Genomic DNA, 27519 nt, shown 5'->3' on the forward strand with positions numbered 1-27519 from the left:
CATGACAGGGTCTTGATCTTGTAGTCATCCATCCACACTTCGATTGACCTGGCTGTGTGGCATGGAGCATTGTCCTGCTGGAAAACCCAATCCTCAGAGTTAGGGAACACTGTCAGAGCAGAAGGAAGCAAGTTTTCTTCCAGGATAACCTTGCACATGGCTTGATTCATGTGTCCTTCACAAACAAAAATCTGTCCTATTCCAGCCTTGCTGCAGCACCCCCAGATCATCAACGATCCTCCACCAAATATCACAATGAATGCGAGACACTGTGCCTTGTAGGTCTCCAAGCCTCCATCTTTTTTCTAGTTTTGTATGACTTCAACCCCGCCTGGAGGAGCTGATTTCAAACTGTTTTTGCCATGCACTTAACCCCAGCTGCCATTTGCCATTCTTTTTGTAGGTCATTTGATGCCATCGTATGGTTGTTGAGTGACCTTCGAAGGAGTTGCCGATCATCCTGGTCAGTGGAGAGTCATTTTTGCCCTCTGCCAGTCTGTAACTTTGTTGTCTCCAATGTCCGCTGTTTGACCTTGTTCTTATGAAATGCCGTTTTTGACATTTTGAGGATGGAAGCAACCTGACGCTCACTGTATCCCTCTGCCAGTAAAAACAGAATTGAACCCTTCTTGTTCTCACTCAAAACTTTTCTTTTTAACTCTTTTGGCATGATGAATAGATACTTTGTATTCCAATTAAATTTAAGGTCATACTAGCACTGTTTTTGCCATCCAAACTGGTCCTATTGCAAGAGGTTAGTGATGACAACAGCAGTGTTTTTTTTTTTATACTTCTCCTCATTTAGTTCAGGTGATCACCTAATCAGTACCTCAGTCAATAAAATGAGGTGTGCTTGTGTTGGAATTCCAGCACAGACACTGGAATTTAATGGCTGCCATACATAGAGATGCTGATTTAAGAAAAAAACTGAAGTGGTCTCTTAATTTTATTTCCAGAGCTGTATATTATAAACCATATCATCTTGGAAAAAATCCTCAGATTAGTGATGCATATGGTAGCAGAAGTCACCATGAATTTCACAAGTAGAGCTTGACAGAACTTGTTTGAAACACATCTATCATTTGAACAGCTCCTGGATCACATCCGTTTCTCCAGGCAATATAATTAAAATTGCACAGACCTGAATGAGAGTCAACATGAGCAAACCTAGAACGTTTCACTCCATTTTAGGCTGAAAGTACACTTTTGTTGTTCTAATGTCATTGCAGGTCACAGAGTCAGGTATCAAGACATGAATTATGTTCCTTTAATGTAAATTTCTCAGTTACTCTAACTCATTTATTTGCATCTATTTTGGACAAGTCATCCAAACCATTTCTTCTTTGACAGCATTTATTGTTTCATATAATCCTAGTTGTACTAATAACTAATATTAAAAAAATAGGAGTTAAAAAAAAAAAGCATGTACACGCCAGCTCGCATTAACACTGTGCAAACACAGTCAAGATAAGTGCAATTATTTCTCATTGTAAGTTTTAGTATTTAGTTCTCCTCTGAACAAATAATCTACGGCGAGTTCTTTATTATTTTTGAGGTACACATGAACAGTCATGGATTTCATATTTCAAAATATTTTCAATAAATGTCCATTTACAGTACTTTGTTGGTTTGTATTAACTTAGAGTGCAGAAGTTAATCTAGGATTATTTCAAGAAAAACATTTTGGCACCCAATATTTCCAGGAGTTTTGCAGCAATTTTGGGACTAACCAAAAAAATAATTAATTTACGTACAACACAAGATTATCCACGTTCACTACAGCTATACTAATGTAAACTTTGAGAGCAGGACAGTAAATGTCCACTCACCGGCCACTTTACAAGGTACACCCATCCAACTGCTGTTTTATGCAGATATCTAATCAGCCAATCCCTTGACAGCAGCACAATGAATAAAATCATGCAGATACAAATCAAGAGCTTCAGCTAAGATTCACTTCAAACATCAGAATGGGAAAAACTGTGATCTTAAAGTGTGACTTTCACTGTGGCATGGGTGTTGGTGCCAGATGGACTGATTTGAGAATTTCAGAAACTGCTGATCTCCAGGGGTTTTCTCACACAACTGTCTCCAGAGTTTACACAGAATGGTGCAAAAAACAAAAAACAAACAAACATCGAGTGAGCAACAGTTCTGTGGATGGAAACAAATGCCTTGTTGATAAGAGAGGTCAAAGGAAAATGGACAGATTGGTTCGAACTGCCAAGAAGGATATAGTAACTTATATAATCACGCTTTACAACTGTGGTGAGCAGAAAAGCATATCAGCATGCAACAGCAAAAGACCACACTGGGTTCCACTCCTGCAGCCAAGAACAGGAATCTTAGACTCAAAAACAAGTTCCTATTATGGCCCACAATGGAAATAAGTACATGTACTTTCTTGTGTCATCCATATATTATGTAATTTGCACAAACATTTTAACATTGAATAAACAAATCAAAATTAAAGTGGCCAGTGAGTATAAACTAGACTGGTACCAAAATCCAGAATTGTGACACCCAAAGGCATTTTTGAGACAAAGTCGGCAAACAGTCTTATTTTGTCAATTTGGGTGTGCCGAATTCAAATCTGCAATATGCCGAGCTCTATCTGACCTCTGTTGACCTCAAGAGGTCATTGAACTTCGGGCCTGTAAACGTCTCAGCTGAACCCAGTTTCTCAGCTTTCTAAGGAATGAAATGTACTAAAATGATTAATGAAGTTAGCAAATGGCCTTGTTTGTTAAATGTTTGGGTGCTGAATTCATTTTTCATTTGTAAAACGACATATGACCTCTGATAACCTCAAGGTCATTAAACTTGGCCTATGCATTTAACGGCATTTTTAAACTGACTTTACTCCCCCAAAAAGAATATGAACAGACAAAAAACAAATAGAAAGGAACAAATACAACATTAAACGCAGAGGTGGAAAGTAACGAATTACATTACTCGCGTTACTGTACTTGAGTAGCTTTTTTGTGTACTTATACTTTTTCAAGTAATTTTTAAAGAGTGTACTTTTACTTAAGTATGTTTTCTTTTAAGTAGTGTACTTCGGTACATTTTACATCACAACCGTTACTGAGTTAAAAAATAAATAAATAAAAAAAGGCTAAAACGGAGAAGGGGAAATGCGTTCTGGAAATGAATCACGGGAAGGACAGTTGTCGCGCGCGCGCGAGTCTCACACAGACGATGGCGGACATGCACCGGCGCTTTAAGGGGGGGGGGGCTTCGGGGGGCTCACGCCCCTGGGCCACAGCCAATCAGGGGCCTTGTAATATTAATAAAATAATAAACTGTCGGAATCGTGCGCCTACATTAATGTACGGATAGAAATAAGGTTAGAAATAAATGAGCGCACAGTAGCCTGCTGTAAGAGACATGGTGGATGTGGTTCGCGAAACGAACACCCACAACTGTACCAGAATAAAATGTAACAAAATGTAACGTCACGCACGAAAGCGCGCAAAAGACTGCAGACTACTGAGACACAAATTTAGAGGCTTTGAAAGATGAAGCGTTCACATGTTAGCGGGGCGCGTAAAAGGAAAAAAAAAAAAAAAGAGAGATGCAGGTAATGATAGAATCGTTGCCTAAAGTCACAGACTTTAAGGTAAGGATCACCAATCTGTTCAGAATATCAGCTACTTATCAGTTATCACCCTACCAGCAGCTAGGCTATGTGCAGCTAGGCTAGATATGCTATGATCTGTCCAACAGTAAAATAAATCAGTTGTGATTTGAATACGTGTCGTGTGATTTGAACTTATACGAATTTACCACTGTCTTAGTAGTAAATCCTTATAAATATAAGGATAAATCCTTATAAGGATTTATAAATAAATATATATGCCATGTATGATTTACTCCTGAAAGTGGCCCCTTTTGCATTTTCCTCATACAAATTTTTTCTGAAAATCTAGTATGTATGAAGTGAACATTGTGCATGGTTTTTACAGATAATGTGTATGATGAATTACACCGTCTTTGTATGCTTCATGTAATGTTTGTAGTTTTAAATTATATTTTACAGTTTAAAATGTATATGCCTTTTATATGTAAATCCACACAAACATATGTTTTTGTTTGAATTGTGGATGTATCGTAAAGGTATTCTATGATGGCTCTCTATGTTTTTTATATGTCAACCTACTGAAAAAGACAGGTTTATTGTATGACTTCTTTAGGTTTATAGATGTTTTTATATGTCGATCAATTACTATAAATGTAAAAATAGAAGAGGTTTTTTTGTATGAATTGTTCAGGTTTATCTATGTTTTTAAAATGTCAACCAATTACTGTCAATGTAATGTTGACATATAAAAAACAGAGAGCCATCATAGAATACCTTTACGATACATCCACAATTCAAACAAAAGCATATATGTTTGTGTGGATTTACATATAAAAGGCATATACATTTTAAACTGTAAAATATAATTTAAAACTACAAACATTACATGAAGCATACAAAGACGGTGTAATTCATCATACACATTATCTGTAAAAACCATGCACAATGTTCACTTCATACATACTAGATTTTCAGAAAAAATTTGTATGAGGAAAATGCAAAAGGGGCCACTTTCAGGAGTAAATCATACATGGCATATATATTTATTTATAAATCCTTATAAGGATTTATCCTTATATTTATAAGGATTTATTACTAAGACAGTGGTAAATTCTTATAAGTTCTTTACTGTTTTTTTTCGTATGGGTTATAATCCTGTTAGTATAATAACATATTTCTATGGGGATAATAAAATGTCTAAAACAGCATCTACTGAAGAAATTGATGAAAAGATTGTAGCCTACAATTTTCACAGTTCGGGCAGCAGACAGAGTAAGCATACTGAAGGGAATAGCAATACAAAGCTAGCGCAGATCCACATTTCTCGCTAGCTGTGTTGGGTGTGTTGTTAACCCGTGTGGATTTAAGTGAAATACTTGAGAAGTTCTGTGGTCAAGACAACGTTTTAAGGTAAGGACACTTGATTATTAATGTTTGCCCGCCGTGGCTTGTTGTTGACGAAAGGCCCACGTGATTTTGCCTTATGCAGCTACTGCTAGCGTCATGCTTTGAACTAGGTTAAGCTCATTTGCGCTAAAGGATGGGTTTATTGAAGGACTTTGATGTAGCTAGTTTTTGTTTAAAAAATCGTATGCTCAAAACAGTATGCCCGTGTTCATCATGTTTAACTTTTTTCTTGATGGAGTGCGTGAAATATTGTTGAGTGGTATTTCGATGCAGTCATGTCAAAAAGGCAGTTGAATGCACGGTCTTATTCAAGGAGAAGGAAGACTTGCATGATGCTTGAACATAGATCGGTAAAATAGACCCTAGTAGGACTCGGTTTCGTGTATTTCGGTCTGTAGAGTTATGAGTTTGGCCGCTGTCCATGGTGTTTACGTTTCATGTGGCCGCCGAGCCAAGTACCTTGACTTGCAGTGAATGTTTGTTTTCATGCCGCCGAGCTATTTATGTATTTTATTTTTTAAAAGGCCTTGTCTGTAGGTGTGTGTGTTTTATGTTTACACATAGGTCTACATTATCACGCACGCATGCTTGTGTGGTTATCTCTGGCCATGCCCCTGCGTGAAAGTTACGCAGTATCACTGTCCTGTCCGTGGTAATAATCAGAACCGGCTCTGTAATGATAATGCGCGCGTTCTTCTCTCCCTCTGTGGTCGGATGTGTTGAGCGATGTGAGCATGGGCCTTGCGCAGCTACGCTGAGCCAAACGTAACCTATCGTAGGCTTCTAGGCTAATTACGCGCTTACACTGTAAATGCTTGACACGTATTGCAAATAAAATAAGAGTGTTTTCCTGGCCAACGGTAAGGGTAGGGTTGACAGGTAGCCTATGAGGGGCCTAGCCCCTGGGCCACGGGTGTTGATAAAGCGCCCCTGCGGACATGGAGGAGACCGAGGAACCTGTGGTGGACGACCCTGCAGAAAACGCAATTTCTTCCAGTAATGAAGTGCACCCCTGGCCCTACATACGTGATCACTTCAGCTTCGTAGAGAAAAGGGGTGAGAGTTTCATTATGCAATGCAGATTATGTGTGCCCAAGAAGACAACCATTGCGGCATACAAAAATTCGACGTCTAATCTGCGCAAGCATGTTGAGGTAAGTATTGTCATTGGCATAATGTTTCCTTTCCATAGTAAAACCGACAATAGGCTGGTTATATTCCAAAAATAGTGGATGGCATTGCTAATGTTGAAGTAGCAACCTGTTGGTACTGTAACATAACGGTAACTAGTCTGTTATTCGGTTGGCTAATCATGCAAGCAAGTTAGCTCGCCAACCTGACGTGATCAGTCCTCCTACCATTCTACATCCAACAGGCCAGAAAGGAATACTAAGCAAAACAAATAATGTTTGAATTGAATTGTTCAATAACGCACAGTGCACACAGGCAAGCTACGAGATTTCGGTGCAACGTTTCACTTTCATATATATAACTCTCATATATACTAACCCTGATTAACCTGTATACCCTGTATGCCCCCACATTTTGTATGCTGCTGAATCTGTCCTTTTTTCAGTAGCTTTGTATAAACAATAACCGCTAAATGTAATGCAATGTTATGTAAGGTGATCGCCTAGGCATTCTCATTGTGAACAGTAAGTCACATGTACATGGACTGGCATTTAATGTTGTATTTGTTCCTTTCTATTTGTTTTTTGTCTGTTCATATTCTTTTTGGGGGAGTAAAGTCAGTTTAAAAATGCCGTTAAATGCATAGGCCTATAGGCCAAGTTTAATGACCTTGAGGTTATCAGAGGTCATATGTCGTTTTACAAATGAAAAATGAATTCAGCACCCAAACATTTAACAAACAAGGCCATTTGCTAACTTCATTAATCATTTTAGTACATTTCATTCCTTAGAAAGCTGAGAAACTGGGTTCAGCTGAGACGTTTACAGGCCCAAAGTTCAATTACCTCTAGAGGTCAACAGAGGTCAGATAGAGCTCGGCATATTGCAGATTTGAATTCGGCACACCCAAATTGACAAAATAAAACTGTTTGCCGACTTTGTCTCAAAAATGCCTTTAACTCCTTAAATAAGCACTTTTTTGAATTTTGGTACCAGTCTAAAACTATTTCAGTGTAGTAGTTTAGTTTCACATATTAGCTAGCATGTCTAGAGATGTGTAAAGTATTTTTGTAATTTTTTTTTACTTTTGCTATACTAGCATGTTTAAGTATACTCATAAAGAAGTACATTTAGTGTAAAGTACTTTACTTTTTTTTTTTACTAGGTATCAAATAAACTATTAGTTTCCTCCAGATGCTCTAGTAGTAATACACATGTAGAACTACAGGGGTGCTTAAAAGTTTGTGAACCCTTTAGAACTGTCTACATTTCTGCATAAATATGACCTAAAACATCATTAGATTTTCACACAAGTCCTAAAAGTAGATAAAGAGAACCCAGTTAAACAAATGAGACAAAAATATTATACTTGGTCATTTATTTATTGAGGAAAATGATCCAATATTACATATCTGTGAGTGGCAAAAATGTGTGAACCTTTGCTTTCAGTATCTGGTGTGACTCCCTTGTGCAGCAATAACTGCAACTAAACATTTCCGGTAACTGTTGACCAGTCCTGCACACTGACTTGGAGGAATTTTAGCCCATTCCTCCATACAGAACAGCTTCAACTTTGGGATGTTGGTGGGTTTCCTCACATGGACTGCTCACTTCAGGTCCTTCCACAACATTTCGATTGGATTAAGATCAGGACTTGTAGAACGACTTGTGTGCTTAGGGTCGCCGTCTTGCTGCATGACCCACCTTCTCTTGAGATTCAATTCATGGACAGATGTCCTGACATTTTCCTTTAGAATTCACTGGTATAATTCAGAATTCATTGTTCCATCAATGACCGCAAACCGTCCTGGTCCAGATGCAGCAAAACAGGCCCAAACCATGACACTGCCACCACCATTTTGCACAGATGGGATAGGTTCTTGTGCTGGAATGCAGTGTTTTCCTTTCTCCAAACAGAACGCTTCTCATTTAAACCAAAAAGTTCTATTTTGGTCTCATCTGTCCACAAAACATTTTTCCAATAGCCTGGCTTGTCCACATGATCTTTAGCAAACTGCAGATGAGCAGCAATGTTCTTTTTGGAGAGCAGTGGCTTTCTCCTTGCAACCCTGCCATGCACACCATTATTGTTCAGTGATCTCCTGATGGTGGACTCATGAACATTAACATTAGCCAATGTGAGAGAGGCCTTCAGTTGCTTAGAAGTTACCCTGGGGTCCTTTGTGACCTCGCCGACTATTACACGCCTTGCTCTTGGAGTGATCTTTGTTGGTCAACCACTCCTGGGGAGGGTAACAATGGTCTTGAATTTCCTCCATTTGTACACAATCTGTCTGACTATGGATTGGTGGAGTCCAAACTCTTTAGAGATGATTTTGTAACCTTTTCCAGCCTGATGAGCATCAACAACGCTTTTTCTGAGGTCCTCAGAAATCTCCTTTGTTCGTGCCATGATACATTTCCACAAACATGTGTTATGAAGCTCAGACTTTGATAGCTCACTGTTCTTTAAATAAAACAGGTTGCCCACTCACACCTGATTGTCATCCCGTTGATTGAAACCACCTGACTCTAATTTCACCTTCAAATTAACTGCTAATCCTAGAGGTTCACATACTTTTGCCATTCAGATATGTAATATTGGATCATTTTCCACAATAAATAAATGACCAAGTATAATATTTTTGTCTCATTTGTTTAACTGGGTTCTGTTTATCTACTTTTAGGACTTGTGTGAAAACCTGATGATGTTTTAGGTCATATTTATGCAGAAATATAGAAAATTCTAAAGGGTTCACAAACTTTCAAGCACCATTGTACTTGTAGAATTAATTAAAATGTGAGTATAATATATAAATACTCAGGTCCACCTTATTATTTAGATCTTTCATTGGTTTTAATCCAATATAATGCTTTTATTAAAATTGGGATGGTGTTGAGCTTATGTAAAACATAATTTAAGTATTATATTTTAATAATTTTAAAGTTTCCTAGCTATATTAATCAGTGGCGGCTGGTAGTCTTTCAAACAGGGGAGGCTGGTCGGTTACGATATTTCCAGATTTTAAAAGAAAACACATCAATTTTGCCCATACTCTTGCCTCTGATCTGGCTGATTGTTGGCAGCGTCACAAACTGTGAAATAACAGGTTCTTTTGGCCCATTAGCCTACTGTCCAATATACATGATAGTGGTGTTGGGGGGGAGGGGTATATTTTAACATTTTATATTTTAAAATTGTGGCATGTTGTTTAAAAATTGATCATTATTGAAAGCAGCTCTTTGTCAGGAACCTCAGCAGTAGAGCTGGGTGCCACACATTTCATTCAATGACACTTTCCCTATATTTTACTTATTTTGACTGAGAAATGTTTTATTGACAATTTTGATAACCCTTCACTTTTAATCCAGGTCTGCAGTGTGAAATGTTCTCGGCTGTGTTTTTGTTTAAAAATGTTTTCCAAATTGTAGCTGTATTTAATTCATATCCAGAAAAATATATATTCCAATATAATATACTCAGCATAAACATTTTAAATAGATTCTATATTTTTGGTCCATCCATGACATATTACTAAAGTAGCCTATTTACTGTTGTTGATGTGGGTCACTTGCTGTTAGCCAATTCACTTTCTCGTACCAGGAGAGCTGAAAGGAACGAGTATTATTCCCTACCTTTTTCACCAAGTCAATTTGAGGCGTTGGTCTACCCTGCTCTTTAATTTTAATTTTTTCCTCGAAAGGAAGACTGGCAAATGGCTTCGCCAAAATTAAATCAGCAATGCTTGGCATCCGTGCGCAGCTTTCTTGCTAGCTGACTAGCCCCCTCAAGTTCAAGTTCAGTCACTCAAATAAACAATTTCTGGAACTAAGATAGCAAACTTGACAACACTATATTTACACTTTATTTACAATGAAAATATATACAAACTAAAAAAGCTGGTAGAAACCATATGTAATGAATGAAATCGAAATGTAAGCTGATCTCTTACAATACACCGCAGCACTTGCGAATCCGCATGGGACTGAACTGAAATTCACCGCTGCCTGTCTATAGACCCCTTCGCAGTAAACGTCATTCATACGTAAGCGGAAATTGCGCGCGCAGCCTGGACCCAAAAAAGACTCAGAAATGCCTAGTTGTTGTGTTTTCGGGTGTCAGAATCGTAGCAGTGATGGGGTTAAAATGTACAGAATTCCAGCAGGATCTCACCCATTCCAAAAAAAAAAAAAATATCGCCGATGTCTATGGCTACAAGCCATCAAACGTGTAGACTGGGATGAAAGCACTATCAAAAATGCACGGGTTTGCAGCGCCCACTTCATCACAGGTAAGATCAGGCTATTTATTAAATCTTTCTTTTTTATTCTTTCTAGTCTTCGTTTATTGATGTAGCAAAATACTTTGGTAACGTTTGTCTGATTAGCTGGGTCATAGTTACACAATGTAATGAATATTGTTAGCATGTTAACTTAGCTTTGCATGCAATTTTGTTTGTAGGAGAGGTCTCGCTTGACTCAAGCAGTCCAGATTTTGTGCCATCATTATTTGTGTATGCCGAAAATCACAATTTTAAAGCAAGGATGGAAAGGTAAAATTGTGTGCCCTCACTCTAAATGCCAACTTACGTTGACTGCTCTAACCTAGCTCCCGCCCTGTTCAGTTTCATTTCTGCTCTCTGCCTCTCGCTTTTTACGCAGCTCTGATTTCTCTTAGCTGCACTCTTTACACTATCATTCCTTTCATGCCATCACCTCCTGCAAATTGCTGTTTAGTGTTGGTATTTGCTGTTGTAGCTAAAGCCACATTGCCATCACATCACTGGCATAATTTGATTAAAACAAAATGAATATGAATGTCCCATTGTTAATCAAGTTGTACATGCCCGCACATAACATAATCATATGCGTCTAAAGACTTGTAGGCACGAAGTTTTTCGTGGGTGTACACTGAAGTCTTGTCAATAAGGTACGAGTATATATCTGGCCATTGTATACCAAGGAACTTACTAACATCGTCTGTCCACTCTTTAATTAAATGCGGATCCGGTAGGCGATGTCCACTTGTTAGAGTTAACTTATTTATGTAGCATTCTCGATCTTGTAACGACAATTGTTTGGCATAATCTGATAGCTCATAATGCCGGTCTATGGGCAGCGCCATTGTTTCTGGGTCCAGGCAACGACCGTTGCAACTGGGTCCGTTGCATCCTGGCAACGGTCGGTTTGTTTACAAACATGCGAAGGGGTCTATAGTTGAAACGAGCTGTCAATTAAAGAAAATATCCGGCCGCTTTCACCAATCACCAGTCTCCTCGCGGAAACTGCCATGTCCCTCCCATGTGAGGCTCGGAGTCCGTAGGCGGGCATTTTCGCAGTATTTGTCCAATAACCGTCTTGCATTTTGAGATTGAAAAGCGCATAGCTCCCAAATGCCATTGAAGTCCATTGAGGCTGGGAGTCCGTGAGACTCCATGGGCGGGTGTTTTCGCAGTATTTGTCCAATAATCGTCTTGCATTTTGAGATTGAAACGCGCATAGCTCCCAAATGCCATTGAAGTCCACTGAGGCTGCACTGCATTGCTCTGTCACGAGGGGGAAAAACTCATGCACACATTAGGCGAACTGGGGAAAGTTATAACGGAATGATTTCGCACTGTAGTTGGGTTGAGCACATATATTTCTATGATTCTGGATCTGAAATAGCAATGTTATAAGGTCGGCTATAACATAAGCCTAGCGCAATTCATCCTACACGATGTTCGTCATTTTTAGAGGAGGCTGAGCCTCCCTCGTTGTCTTAGAGCAATCGCCCGTGATATTAATGCAAATATTTAGACAAGTATACTAACTGTGAAGGTTTTTAGTTATATACTAATGTATAGTTATTCTCTTACAGAAGTACATTTGGTACCATAAAAAGCTATTCGTTTACTTTTAGGTGCACTAGTAATACAATTTTGTAAGTAATTGTTGAATAAATTAAATTGTCCAAATAAAATTTTTTAGATTTTTATGGAAGCATGTATAATTTTGTAAATAAAAATCTTCACTGAAATTTGAAAAAGATTGTCTAGGAAGAGTCCTCCCAGCTTCCAGCTAGGGCTTTTTTTCCTTCTTTTTTTCATTTTAAAAAGTCACTGAGTAAATACACTTGTTATTAAGTCCATGACTGGTTGAAATATTATTTAAAAAATAAATGCAAAATTCTGCATTACTGTCAGGGTGCAGGCACTTACAGATGCAGGCGCAGGGGAGAGCAGGTGCGTCGCAAACTGTCAACTGAGCCAAATCAGGAAACTGCAGACATAGTCAGGGACAGGCAAGGGTTGGTCGATCGACAAACAGAATATCACAGACTAGGTGAGAGAAATAAGTTGGAGATAAATGTAAATGGAGTCTAAACAACAAGAGGCCAGGCAGAAAGTCAGAAAAAAGGCAATTCATAATGGTATGGTAAATAAATTTAACAAATTGTGTCCTCAATATCAAATTATATCCATCACACGTAAGAAAACGTTTGTTGCTGGTGGCCATTTTGAAAAATGGCTGCTATGGCTGACATGTTGACAATTCAAGATGGCTCCATATCCAATTATTTTCAGAATGTCTTTGGCTACAAGTGTACCTGATTTCATGCTTTTATCACAAAGTGCACAATTGTTTTGGTTATCTGCCCCACTATAGGATTTCTTTGACTTGGTGTATGGGGTTGCCTTCAAGATCTAGAGGGGAGGTGGTATCCTCCTCTAGATCATGGACGGTGGTATTTTTGGCAAGAGGACCTTGAATGGCAGGTTTTAGGCATGATACGTGGAAAGTGGGAGCTATCTTGCAGTGAGGTGGGAGCTCTAACTTGTATGAGTCCTCATTGATTTTGTGAATCACTTTGTATGGGCCTATGTATTGGGCTTGAATTTTCCAGCAGGTGTTGGGTACTCTTAGGTCCTTTGTGGAAACCCATACTCGGTCCCCTGGAGCACCATACTCTGGGGTCTCTCCTCTGTGTTTGTCAGCATATTGTTTATTGACTTGTTCCAGTCATTGATGGACCTCCTCCCATACTTGCTTGCTCCTCTGAAACCAAGAATCCACTGCCTGGATCTGAGTTGGTGCATCGTCCCACGGAAAAAGTGGTGGTTGATAGCCGAGGATGCATTGGAAGGGTGTTAACTGAATAGCGGAGTGTTTCAATGAGTTCTGTGCATATTCTGCCCAGGGAATAAACTGTGCCCAGTCCTTTTGGTTCCTCATACAGATTATTTGGAGGAAGCAACTCACCTCTTGGTTGGCACACTCCACTTGGCCACCGATACCCCAACCTGTCCATGAACTTGGCCCATAACTTGGAGATGAACCGGGGACCCCAGTCACTAACACTGTCTTCAGGGATGCCATAGTAATGGAAGATGTGATGAAACAGGTGTTCTGCAGTTTTGAGTGCTGTGGGTAGACCTGGTAACGGGATGAGCTTGAGGGCTTTTGAGAATCTGTCTATGATCACCAGGATCACTATGTTACCTTGGGACCAAGGTAGAGCTGTGAGAAAGTCTATGGCAATGTGTGACCAGGGTCACTGGGGTACTGGGAGAGGACAGAGCTTACTGGCCGGTGGAGCTCGAGGCACCTTTGCTTGGGCACAATCGGAGCACGAGGAGACGAAATGGTTAATATCACCGCGGCGTCACAGTGGCTGTGCTGGTGGTGTGGGACTTGTTTTCATGTGCCTTTTGGTGGGACTGTGGCTGCTACACCACTGGAATGACATCCTGACCCCTATTTGGTGGACCCTTTTTTTTTCCCCCTTCTGTCTATAATTGTAAAGCGACCTTGGGTTTTTAGAAAGGCACTATATAAATTGAACCTATTATTATTGTTATTATTATCATCATCAGAGGTCATATTCTCCCACCAGTACTTATTCTTCAGGAGTTAGTAGGTATGCTGGATACTGGGGTGTCCTGCGGCTGGAGAGGAATAAGCCCAGGTGATCATGGTGGTACATACGTCAGTTCAGGAAGAAGTTTTCAGGTACGTTAGCAGGCTGAGATTGTCTGATTTTTTTTGTCAATGTCCCATGAGATGGCTTGCACAAAATAGTCTGGTGACAGAATGCGAGTAGGTTCTTGCATGTGACTTGAGGTATTGTGGATTCTGGAAAGAGCATCAGCTATTGTGTTTCTGGAGCTGGGGTGATATCATGAACCTGAACTGAGTGAAGAACAGGGCCCATCTAGCTTGGCGTGGATTCAGTTGTCTGGTGGTCTTTAAGTACTCTAAGTTCTTGTGGTCAGTGAGGATGGTGAATGGGTGTGCAGCGCCCTCTAACCATTCATCCAAAACCAGTTTGATGGCTAGAAGTTCTCGGTTCCCAATATCATAGTTTTGTTCAGTTGGTGTAAGTTTCTTGGAGTAAAAGGCAATGGGGTGTAATTTAGGTTTATCTCCTAGACACTGCAAAAGGACCCCCCCACTCCAGTCTCTGAATTGTCTACCTCCAGCACAAATGGCTTAGTAGGGTCAAGATACTGAAAGATTGGGGCCATTGTGAAGGCAGACTTGAGCTGGTTAACGGCCTTTTTGGCTGCAGGAGTCCACTGGAGATGACGTGGTCCCTTTTTTAGCAGGGTCTTGAGAGGGGAAGCGACTGAACTGAAACCACTAATGAAATGACAATAAAACTTAGCAAACCCCAGGAAACATTGTAGCTTCTTGACCATGGTGGGCATTGGCCAGGAAGTGACAGCTGACACCTTACTCTGGTCCATATTTACACCTTCTGAAATTATGATATAACCAAGGAATAATATCTGGCATATGTGAAATTCACACTTTTCAGCCTTAACGTATAAATGGTTCTTGAGTAACCAGACAAGCACTGACCTTACATGTTCATGATGAGAGTCTTCGTTGGGGAAGTAGGTCAGGATATCATCAATGTAGGCGATTATGAACCTTCCCAGCATGTCATGAAGGACGTCATTAATGAGGCACTGGAAAACACTTGGCACACAAGAAAGGCCATAAGGCATGACCAAATATTCAAAGTGTCCTAAGGTGGTACTGATACTTTGTCTTTCATTCATCACCTTCTTGAATTCTGACCAGATTGTAAGCACTTCAGAGATCCAGCTTGGAGAAGATCCTAGCTAAATGCAGCTGTTCTAAAGCTGAGGGTACCAAGGGAAGTGGATAGGGGTATTTTATGGTGATTTAGTTCAGTCCTCAATAGTCGATACATGGGCAAAGACCTCCTCTTTCTTCTCCATGAAGAAGAAACCAGCTGATGCTGAAGATGTGGATGGTCAAATGTAACCCTGTTCCAAGGCTTTCTGGACATATTCTTCCATGGTAGCTTGTTCTATGACGGATAAGGGTATAAACTTTAACATGAGGATACAGCTGCAAGGAGGTGTAGTACCAGGGAGGAGGTCAATGGCACAGTCGTAGGGTCGATGAGGAGGTAGACCACTAGCCTTGCCCTTGCTGAACACTTCCTTGAGGTCAAGGTAACAAGAAGAAATTTCCTAGTGAGTCAGGCTGAGGGCTCTCCACTGAGGTGGAACACACTGATAACTGGGAAGTTTCAGACTTTTCTGGAAGCAGGACGGGGACCACTGAAGGATTTCTTTGTGTGACCATGAAATTAGCAGATCATGAAGCTGAAACCATGGGAACCCCAAAATGATATCATGAGTAGTGTGGGTAACTAACAGGGAAATGAGCTTGGAATGAATAGCTCCTACCTGGATTTCGAGGGGTGACATGCATGAAGTTACAAGCCCATCACCGATGGGGCCCCTGTTGATGACTTTCAGGTTGACAGGTCTTTGGAGGTTTTTGGTGGAATTTTTGGACGATCGTGTTACTGATGAAGTTCCCTTCAGTCCCTGAGTCTAAGAATGCAGAGAGAACATGGGTGGAGTGGGGCAGTTTTAACAGATCGGGTACCTTGAAAGATTTCGATTTGAGGACAGTTTCAGGACTCACCGGGCTAGGGAGACTGGTTTCTTGGTGGACCTGACTCTCCTGCTTGGTGTTAGGTGGGCAAACCGCACACTTTGCTATCAGATGGCTGGATTCACCACGGTAGAAACAGAGCCCCTCTCGGCATCTCCTCTCTCTTTCTGAGCATTGTAAGCAGGCATGAGAGATCTCCATGGGTGTTGGGGAAGCCGAGGTAGCAGAAGGGGCTGGAGTGGGCTGTAATGGCAGGCGGTTCCTTATGAGGTGATCTAGATGAATGGCAAGATCAATAAGGGAGTCTAGGGAGAGATGTTCATCATGACATGCCAATTCGGTGAGCACCTCCAGACACAGACCTTGACGAAAGGTAGTTCATTCTACCCACTACCAGCGGCTGGAATTCCACAGCATACTCGGCCACTCTCCTATCTCCCTGTCTGATAGTTAGTGAACTCTCGCCAACCTCAATTCCTTCAGGATGATGATCACAAACACACTTGAAAAGTTCGATGAACTTGTCATAGGAGGTGGTGTGTTCACCCCCATGCTCCCACATAGCCCTAGCCCACAGTAAAACCTTGCCTGAGAGGAGACTGAGGGATTGGGCAATGTTCTGTTCTTCTGTGGCTCCTGTGAGAGCAGAGGAGCATCGGAGCAGAAATCCCTTGCAAGTGGACACTTCACCTGAATACTTTTCAGGTCGTGGAATCATCTGGGCTGCACCAGCGGAGGGTGAGGAGCATATGAGGATGGCCTGTGACACAGCAGCAGTGAGTTGTGACATCCTGGTGTTCAGATCACTGATCATCTATTGATGTTCTCTTAACAATTGCCCCTGAGTGTTGATCGCAGTTTGCTTGGCTTCCTCTGCTGCATCCATTGCTGGTGAAGTATCCTGTCAGGGTGCAGGCACTTACAGATGTAGGTGCAGGGGAAAGTGGGTGTGTCACAAACTGTCAGCTGAGCCAAATCAGGAAACTGGAGACACAGTCAGGGTCAGGTAAGGGTCGGTTGATTGGCAAACAGAATATCACAGACTAAGCAAGAGAAATAAGTTGGAGATAAACGTAAACAGAGTCTAAACAATGAGAGGTCAGGCAGAAAGTCAGAAGGCTCAGTAAAGTCAGGTACTGGGACACAGAATGATACTTCACATCAAGAGAGTGAGTGAACTGAGCTTATATAGGGAGATGATTGCAGATAAACAAGAAACAGGTGGTGTTGTTAATACTCTGGTGACACAGGGTGCTGTGGTTCTTGGGAAGTGTAGTCTGGAGCAGCCATGTTTGGAGGCTATTCCGAACACAGGTTTTCTGCGCTGCTACTGACAATTACAAAGTATGTCTAATTTTTCCTTAATTTCTGGGTAGTATCTAAAGTAGTACATTTAAATTATACTATATCAAATTATTTTGCTTATATTACTCTTTAAAACTACAGTTTAAGTTCTTTTGTTAAGCTGTGTACAACATCCATAATTACTGTATTGTTTTTTAATCTCTCATTAAGAGTGCTACTAAAATATTGTAAACAAAGCAATGAGATAATTAAATAGTGGCAGGATTACCAGATTATAATTAGCTTCAGAAATTGCCTCAAGTATTCCAAGCAATGGAAGAACACAAACAACAATAATAACAATAACAAAGTCCTAAATAATTAATGAGGAAGAAGAAAAAAAAAAAACTTTTCAGCCAAACAGAAGCTTGTTGTAATTCTTTAGCCTGTCCCCAGAGTGACTATGACAGAAAATTAACACACAAAATTAAGACAAAATAAACTTCAAATCAAACCTCTTAGGTCAAATAAGATAAATTAAAAAAAAAGAGAAAAGCTTCTTCATGTAGGTTGATTGGAAACTATTTAGTTTATTGACACAACAAGTGAAGCTGTTCTCAGACATGGTGGTTGGAAATGTTCTTGATGTTTATAGTTATGATTCTTTATGCTCTAAATATTTTACAGGACACACACACACACACACACACACAAAACCACTCATCCCGGATGCCATATAACTAATGACCCAGAATCAGAACATCGAGAAAGGATATGTTAAAGGTGACACATGTTGAAGAAAATATACAAAACATTGCATCTGTTCACTGAAGCTGGATGCTGTAAATCAAAGTATTATTGATTTAATCATTTCACTATATTTACACAATGTAATCCATGTAAGCCATAAAGCTAACATGTATAAAACTTTTGTGGTTTCTGGTGGTCTGTAATGGGAGTTTATTGGAATGTAATGTTCTTCTGATGGAATAATTAATCTTATTCTGATGGTATTTAAAATAATACCATCTAAAAGAAACCATTCTAAAAGAAGATTTGTATGGGTGTGATGGTCAGGTGTCCACAAACTTATAACCATGTGCACTACCAATCAAAAGTTTGGACACCTTCTAATTCAATGCTTTTTCTTTATTTTTATTATTAATTAAAAAGACACTACATGTCTTTTGATGGATGCCGTTTCTCTTTACTTAGTTGAGCGGTTCTTGACATAATATGGATGACTACACTTGTGGAATAAGGCTATTTACTGTATTTTTATTATTTACTATTTACTGTTTGATCTCAAACTCATTAAGAAGGCAATAAATTGCACTAATTAACTTTTGATGAGGCACACCTGTTAATTGAAAAGCATTCCAGGTGACTACCTAACGAAGCTGGGCAAGATAATGCCAATACTATGTAAAGCGTCATCAAGGTAAATGCTGGATACTTTAAAGAATCTAAAATATCAAACATATTTTGTTTTTTTCCACACTTTTTCATTTACCACATAATTCCAGATATGTTCCAGATGTTATTTCATAGTTTTGATATCTTCAGTATTGTTCTACAACGCAGAAAATAGTCAAAATACAGAAAAGCCTACAAGTGAGTAGGGGTGTACAAACTTGATTGGAACTGTAGTACGTTTGTAGCATTGTGACATATTTCCTACATATGGAGGAAAATTTTTAAAAGTAATACTAACACACAATTTTTTTTTAAGTAAACAAGTACTCTTCAAGTATGTTAGAATTGTATCTACATGTCCTACTAACTAATGTTATCTAGCTAGTCGCAAGGAGACCTATTTTGGCATCATAGCAGTCCATTTGAATATTTTTGTTTACTTTTATAAACAAATACAAGTCTGTTTGAGTGGAGAAGAGAAAAACAAAAGTCATAACCTTGAGAAAACCAGGGAAAGACCCGTACATTGCAGACCCATACAGTATCAATATTGATTGTTTGCTATAAGCTGCTGGAACACCAGAAAAGACTGAAGCACATTGATCAAATCTATGTACTGACCAGACCCATCAAAAATGGCTTCCAATAATAACTAGAGCCGTTTTCCTCCAGCTTATCGGCTACACAAACTTATTTATGAAGCGCTTTATGTTCTATGTGGTCGAATTAGTGGTTTGACATAGACGCAGGTATGATGAAATGAGCTCATGGAAAAGGTTAAGAAATGGAAAATGGAAAACCCCAGGGTTTAGTCTGAGCACCTGTGCTGTTTAACATTTATACAAATGAACTCTCAATCACCAACAGCCACAGGCTGATTTATACCAATGATATCTTCTGGGCATTTCAAATAAAGAAAGAAGGTTCACGTAAGTACACTGAGTGCAGAATTATTAGGCAAGTGAGTATTTTGACCACAACATCCTTTTAATGCATGTTGTCCCACTCCAAGCTGTTTAGGCTTGAAAGCCTACTACCAATTAAGTATATCAGGTGCTGTGCATCTGTGTAATGAGAGGGGGTGTGGTCTAATGACATCAACACCCTATATCAGGTGTGCATAATTATTAGGCAACCTCTTTTCCTCTGGCAAAATGGGTCAGAAGAGAGATCTGACAGACTTTGAAAAGTCTAAAATTGTGAGATGTCTTGCAGACGGATGCAGCACTCTTGAAATTGCGAAGATGTTGAAACGTGATCACCGAACAATCAAGCGTTTCATTGCAAATAGTCAACAGGGTCGAAAGAAGCGTGTGGGAAAAAAAAGGCGCAAAATAACTGCACATGATCTGCGGAAAATCAAGCGTGAAGCTAACAAGCAGCCATTAGCATCCAGTTCTGCCATATTCCAGAGTTGCAACATTCCTGGAGTGTCAAAGAGTACAAGGTGTGCAATACTGAGGGACATGGCCAAGGTAAGGAAGGCTGAAAAACGACCACCACTGAGTAAGGCACACAAGATAAAACGTCAAGACTGGGCCAAGAAATATCTTAAGACTGATTTTTCTAAGGTGCTGTGGTCTGATGAGATGAGAGTGACTCTTGATGGGCCAGATGGATGGGCCTGTGGCTGGATCAGTAATGGGCACAGAGCTCCACTCCGACTCAGACGCCAGCAAGGTGGAGGTGGAGTACTGCTATGGGCTGGTATCATCAAAGATGAGCTTGTTGGACCTTTTCGAGTTGAGGATGGACTCAAACTCAACTCCCAGACCTACTGCCAGTTCCTGGAAGAAACCTTCTTCAAGCAGTGGTATAGGAAAAAGTCAGCATCTTTCAAGAAGAACATGATTTTCATGCAGGATAACGCTCCATCTCATGCGTCCAAATACTCCACTGCGTGGCTAGCCAGTAAAGGCCTGAAAGGTGAAAAAATAATGACATGGCCCCCTTGTTCACCTGACCTAAACCCCATAGAGAACCTGTGGTCCATTATAAAACGTGAGGTCTACAAAGAGGGAAAACAGTACACCTCTCTGAACAGCATCTGGGAGGCCGTGGTTGCTGCTGCACACAATTTTGGTCGTGAACAGATAAAGAAATTGACAGAATCTATGGATGGAAGGCTTTTGAGTGTCCTCATGAAGAAGGGTGGCTATATTGGTCACTGATTTGTTTTTGTTTTGTGTTTGAATGTCAGATATGTTTATTTGCAAATCTGGAGTTGTCATATCAGTGTACCTGGTGAAAATAAATAAGTGAAATGGCTACATATTTGGTTTTTATTAAGTTGCCTAATAATTCTGCACAGTGAAAGTTACCTGAACACATACATATTCTCCTAAAATGGCCAAAACTAAAAACGCCCCACTCTAACTTCCATACATATTCAGCTTTGATATTTATGAGACTTTTTGGTTGATTGAGAACATAGTTGTTGTTCAATAATAAAACTAATCCTCAAAAATACAACTTGCCTAATAATTCTGCACTCAGTGTAGAAACTCTTGAGAAGACATGATGAACAAACCTAATTGTCACATGTGTATTTCATCTGAACAACACTAAGGCATCCTGCAATCTCAGTGTTCCACTGGATGACAAAAAACTGAAGCATGGCCCTAATCCATTCTAAGTCACTTGAGTCACACTTGACCACACAAAGCTTATTTTACAAAACTGGCAATAATTTCCTGAGTTGTAATTTCCTGAGTAAAGTTGCTGATATGACACAAAGTGCAGCTTCAACCTTCAGCATTTCTGCTGTACTATGCAGTGGCTGAATATTGCTGTATAAACAGTTGGTGGACGTCCAGCTGCACAAGTAGTCCTTACTTTAAGCAGTGATGGCGGCAGCGACGGCTACAATGGCCAGAAAAATGTTTGACTTTGACTTGCTGCTTTGGCTCTCCTGCAGTAAAAATGTCAAACTTGCCAAAACATGATGTTTATGTGAGTTCACTTCACTTTTCTAAACATGTGTGAACCCTTAGATTTGGAATTAGACACTGTTCCTTCAATGAGCTCAGAATAAAGACACTATCATTTAATCCATTTTTCTGGAGATATGTCAGATTCTGCTCTTCAGAAGGAAAGAATAATCCCTATTTATCCCTAAATAACTTAATCTAATTAATAGCAACGTGTGAAATATTAAAACAATTTTCCAAGCAGAATTTTATGATTTATTGCCTCAAGTGTTTTCCTCAAGTCAAGAAATCGGGGTTTTGTTTGAGAGTTTGTACTTCACTTCTCTGTAAGGGGGATTGCAACTGAGTTGCCTTCCTTAACTTCTAGTGCTCTGTTAAACAAGTGGAAGTTGTTTGAGTTTTATTCTCCCTGATTTAGAATTTGAATAATTAATTGCACAATCAATGAAAAAAAAATCATAACTCTCAACATTCTGACTGTGTGAATTATTTCAGATTAAAAGTGTGAAGTATTACATTACATGGCATTTAGCAGACACTTTTATCCAGAGCGACATACAATGAGTGCAAACTCGGGTACATGAAGGGCTGAACTTCTAGACAAGAAAGTTCTCGTGCCAACTGAACAGGTGACAACAATACCTAGTGTAATATTCTGTTGAAGTACCAGTACTCAAAACAGCCAAACCATACAAAGTGCAACTAAATAGAGAACTCACATGGCTAACCACAGGCTAGACCATACACAGCCTGGGTTGGTCTAGACCAAAACGCAGTTACACAGTGGGCAAGGAGGCAGGGAAGAGCCTGAAGAGGTGAGCCTTCAGTCTGCGCTTGTAGGTGGTCATGTCATTCCACCAGTGAGGAACCAGGACAGACAGCAGTCTTGAGTGGGTTGGGCAGGAAGAGGGGCCAAGCAACCAATAGAGCGTAGGGATCTGGTTGGCATGTAAGGGTGGCTCAGACTCTGAAGGTATGCTGGCCCTTGACAGCCTGGTAAGCTAGCACCAATGTCTTAAATTTGATACATATTATTTATTAGTATTTAACAAGTTATACGAATACTGTACTAATTCCAACACAGAGAATATTTTGCATATTTTGTGCTGATTTTATGACTTTAAGCTTTAGAGGTTTTAACAGGAACAATGTAGAAATACAATTTTCCCTGAAAACATAGATCACCTGATTAATAATCTCATAGCTCCCTAAATATTTTAATCAACAGAAGTGTAACATGTATATCCTTATTATGTTAAAGGATTAATCAGCGGGGTGGCACAGTGGTGTAGTGGTTAGCACTGTCACCTCACAGCAAGAAGGTTCTGGGTTCGCGGCTGATGGGGGCTTTTCTGTGTGGCATTTCCTTTGGGTGCTCTGGTTTCCCCCACAGTTCAAAGACATATGGTTAGGTTAACCTGAAGTGCCCCAACTGCTCCCCAGGCACTGTTAGCATAGCTGCCCACTCCTGTGTGTGTGTGCTCATTGCTCACTTGTATGTGTGCATGCGTGTGTTCACTGCTTCAGATGGGTTAAATACAGAGGTGCTTGAGTGTGCATGTGACAAATAAAGGCTTCTTCTTCTTCTAACACATACACATTCTTGTACTTCTATCTTTGTGGGGACACTCACTGATGTACACTGCAAAAAACTGAAAACTGAATTCGAGGAGAAAATTACTGAATACGAGTGAAATGATCTTGCTGCATGGACAGATATTTTTACTTGATAAGACATCTTAGAATAGTTGGTCGCAATCTAGAACTAGGTTTAACAATCTCAGAATTGGTGTCTTGTATTATTCTAATAGGAAATGCTAGATCATTTCAACTATTTTCAAGATATTTTCAATTGCTAAGATATATATTTTTTGCAGTGTTTCACTGATGTAATGCATTCCCTAGCCCCTTACCTTATAACCTTAACCATCACAACTAAGTGCCTAACCCCTACCTTCACCCTACCCTAAACCTCATTCTCACCTGAACCCTAAAACTAAGTCCATCCATCCATTATCCATAACCGCTTACCCTCTGCAGGGTTGCAGGCAAGCTGGAGCCTATCCCAGCTGACTATGGGCGAGAGGCAGGGTACACCCTGGACAAGTCGCCAGATCATCGCAGGGCTGACACATAGAGACAAACAACCATTTTCACTCACATTCACCCCATGATCAATTTAGAGCCACCAATTAGCCTAACCTGCAAGCCTTTGGACTGTGGGGGAAACCAGAGCACCCAGAGGAAACCCATGCAGACATGGGGAGAACATGCAAACTCTACACAGAATGGCCCCCGTCGGCCACTGGGCTCGAACCCAGAACCTTCTTGCTGTGAGGCAACAGTGCTAACCACTACACCACCATGCTGCCTAAAACTAAGTCTTAACCCTCAAACAGTTTCTTCAGTGAATACAATGCTGCCCTCTAATGGTGGCAGGGCACACACACAGTGCATGTCTTTTGACCGTTTCCTTTCCTTTCCTTTCACTTAACTTCTTTTCCATTCTCTTTCAATCCATTCTTTCGTTATTTAATTACCTTTCTATTACTTCATTTCAGCTCCTTTCCTTTTCCTTCTTGACCATTTTTTTCTCTCTCTCTTTATTTGCTTTTTGTTTGCACTCTCCTTCTGATCCTTCCTCAATTTCATTTTCCTTCTTTGTTTTGTTCTCACCAATTTCTTGCCTTGCCTTTTCCCCACTTTTACATCCCTCTTCCCTGTTGCTATTCTCATGCCAATCATCACAGTTTGTCCTGTCTGTTGGGGTGAAGTTGTTTGGGTTGTATCTCAGTTGGGTAACCTCATCTCTCCCTCCAAACTGAGTGAGGAAATGGGGACACACACACACACACGTGCACACACGGATAAATTTACATTAGTTCTTCTTTCCAAAATTCACGAAATACAAACACATAGAACAAACACACACGCACACACAGCTCATCTTGTCCACACACTCCTCATGAAAGAGTCATAAAGACTTGAATCCACAAACTGTCCAGCTGTGTGTGTGTGGTGGTGGGGGGTGTCTGTTTTGTAGATTTTTAAAAAATTTATCCAGTGAGTGGAATTATGGGATTGCCTTAGATACATGTTTGTGCATGTGTGTGTTCAGGGGGAGACGAGGTAATTAGCTAATGTTAGTGACACAAAGGCTAATTTACTTGTTGATGTTCATGCATAGACATAGATTTTAGTAGGGAGGTTAAAATATCCCTACTAACATTTAGACCTGTAACTGCAGCTAAACGGAGACCATTTTTAAAATTCATTCCATTAAGTGTTGTCGCACACTTCATACTCAGCGCAATCTGTATGGTAGATTCTCTTACTGTGATTGCACACGAACAGAGTTGCTTGACACCACCTCATCCTTGTCAGTCTTACCCGCACATGAAATTTTGAACCTTTTAGAGCATTTCAACCAAAAATAAATCGGTTCAGAACCTGAAAAGTTGTTTCCCAGCTGGAACCAAAATACAGCTGGTTTTTCCAGTGTGAACTGCGACATCAGTGGGCGTGTCATTAGTTTGGAGAGAAAGAAGAGTGCGGCAATAGAAAACGCAATGGAAAAGGATACAACTTAAGAAGAAATGGAACAAAACCAAATATCTGCAGTAACAGATCAAAAACTTGCAGGTAATCAATGCACTCCAACATCTTGCTAGTATTGTTTACTTCTGATGTGCAAAACCCTCTGTTCATAATGTATCCTTCCACTGAAAACCGGTGGAAATGTGGGCTGGTTTGCTAGCTGGCACCAAGGTTCAAAGAATCCTGAATAGAACCTCAAAAACCCATTCCCTGTTGATCGGAAAGGGGTATCAGCGTACTAGGTATTGATGAAGGCAGATGATGGATGGAGAGTAAGTAGAGCAGCAGCTACAATTATCGACACCTTAACGATCTTTTAGCCATTACAAAAGTAGAAAAGACTTTCAATACGTAAATTGAGCATGAATAATTACTCAAACTTCCACTGGAAAAAAATGAGTTGATTCCCGATTACTTAGCGTATCAGATCACGTGACACCGTTCCACAATTATCGACACCCAGATAATTATTTATTTTTTTTAAAAAATCGGTATGTGGTATTAAGTTCACAAAACATATTTTTATTTAAAATTTGCTTTACATAGACTTATATTTAATACAAAATATATTTTATTTAAATATATTGATGTCGGTGCTTACGTAAATGAGGAAGTAATTCTAATGTTTGTAAACAAATGAAGTGATAATGTTTAACCTGTGTCAGAAAATCTTTTTGTTCCACTTTCTAATTATTTTCATAGATCACATTTTTTCAATCATTCATTGTTGTTTGTATTAATTTCTAGTTTTGTAGTTTACCAATAATTCAAACAATGCTCTAATTTGTTGCAATTAGATTCAGATTGATGAAGCTTCAGTATTTTCAAACGAGTGATTTTTTTAATTGAGATTATAAATTCACATCTAAAAATATAAAAATTTCTACTGATACTGTAATATGTGGTAAATATTTACAATAAACTGCAAAAAAAAATTCTGAATGGAACAGAAAAATCTTAATATTTTAAGCATGCAATATTTTATATGCTAGGAATTTAATTCTGGTCTAATTCTATTTATTGCAGTAGGATTCCAAATAATCTATAAGCATTCCATTCTGTTATGAATCAGGAAAAAAATACTTTAAATCACAGCACTTTTATTTTTAAAGTACTTAATCTACTTCAACAATGTTACACAAAGATCGATCCATTACAGTTGTAAATGTCCCTTAAAGGAACAGTCCACCGTATTTCCATAATGAAATATGCTCTTATCTGAATTGAGACGAGCTGCTCCGTACCTATCTGAGCTTTGTGCGACCTCCCAGTCAGTCAGACGCAGTCAGACGCGCTGTCACTCCTGTTAGCAATGTAGCTAGGCTCAGCATGGCCAACGGTATTTTTGGGGGCTGTAGTTAGATGTGACCAAACTCTTCCGCGTTTTTCCTGTTTACATAGGTTTATATGGCCAGTGATATGAAACAAGTTCAGTTACACAAATTGAAACGTAGCGATTTTCTATGCTATGGAAAGTCCGCACTATAATGACAGGCGTACTAACACCTTTGGCAGCGCATTGATACGGAGCTCAGATATCAATGCGCTGCCGAAGCACGCAGAAGGTGTTAGTACGCCTGTCATTATAGTGCGGACTTTCCATGGCATAGAAAATCGCCACGTTTCAATTTGCGTAACTGAACTTGTTTCATATCACTGGCCATATAAACCTATGTAAACAGGAAAAACGCGGAAGAGTTTGGTCACATTTAACTACAGCCCCAAAAAATACCGTTGCCATACTGAGCCTAGCTACATTGCTAACAGGAGTGACAGCGCGTCTGACTGCGTCTGACTGACTGGGAGGTCGCACAAAGCTCGGATAGGTACGGAGCAGCTCGTTTCAATTCAGATAAGAGCATATTTCATTATGGAAATACGGAGCTTTAATTCCACAGGGTGTCGATAATGGTGAACACCAGTGAAAGCGATCACTATTATCGACACCTCATGTGACTTTTCAAACACGCATTTAGATACAAAATGGTGACTGTCAAATGAAAGGGTAAGAAACAAAGTAAGTTTCGACAAGGAGATCATGATATCTCGGTGAATTTGATCAGTGTCCATGATCTTTCTAAAGGATCATGTCCATGATCTTTCCACCATGCTTACCTGCAATGATAACGTCCAGGTTTTCCTCAAATTGCTGATCGTGCTAAAAAAAATTCCATCTCAGGTAAAGAGCTTTATCATCAGAAGACAAGATCAAAGGGCGGGGGGGGGGGGGGGGGGGGTCTTCCGGTTGAT

The sequence above is a fragment of the Neoarius graeffei genome, chromosome 16, assembly GCF_027579695.1.
Source record: "Neoarius graeffei isolate fNeoGra1 chromosome 16, fNeoGra1.pri, whole genome shotgun sequence".
In the NCBI taxonomy this organism is placed as follows: Eukaryota; Metazoa; Chordata; class Actinopteri; order Siluriformes; family Ariidae; genus Neoarius; species Neoarius graeffei.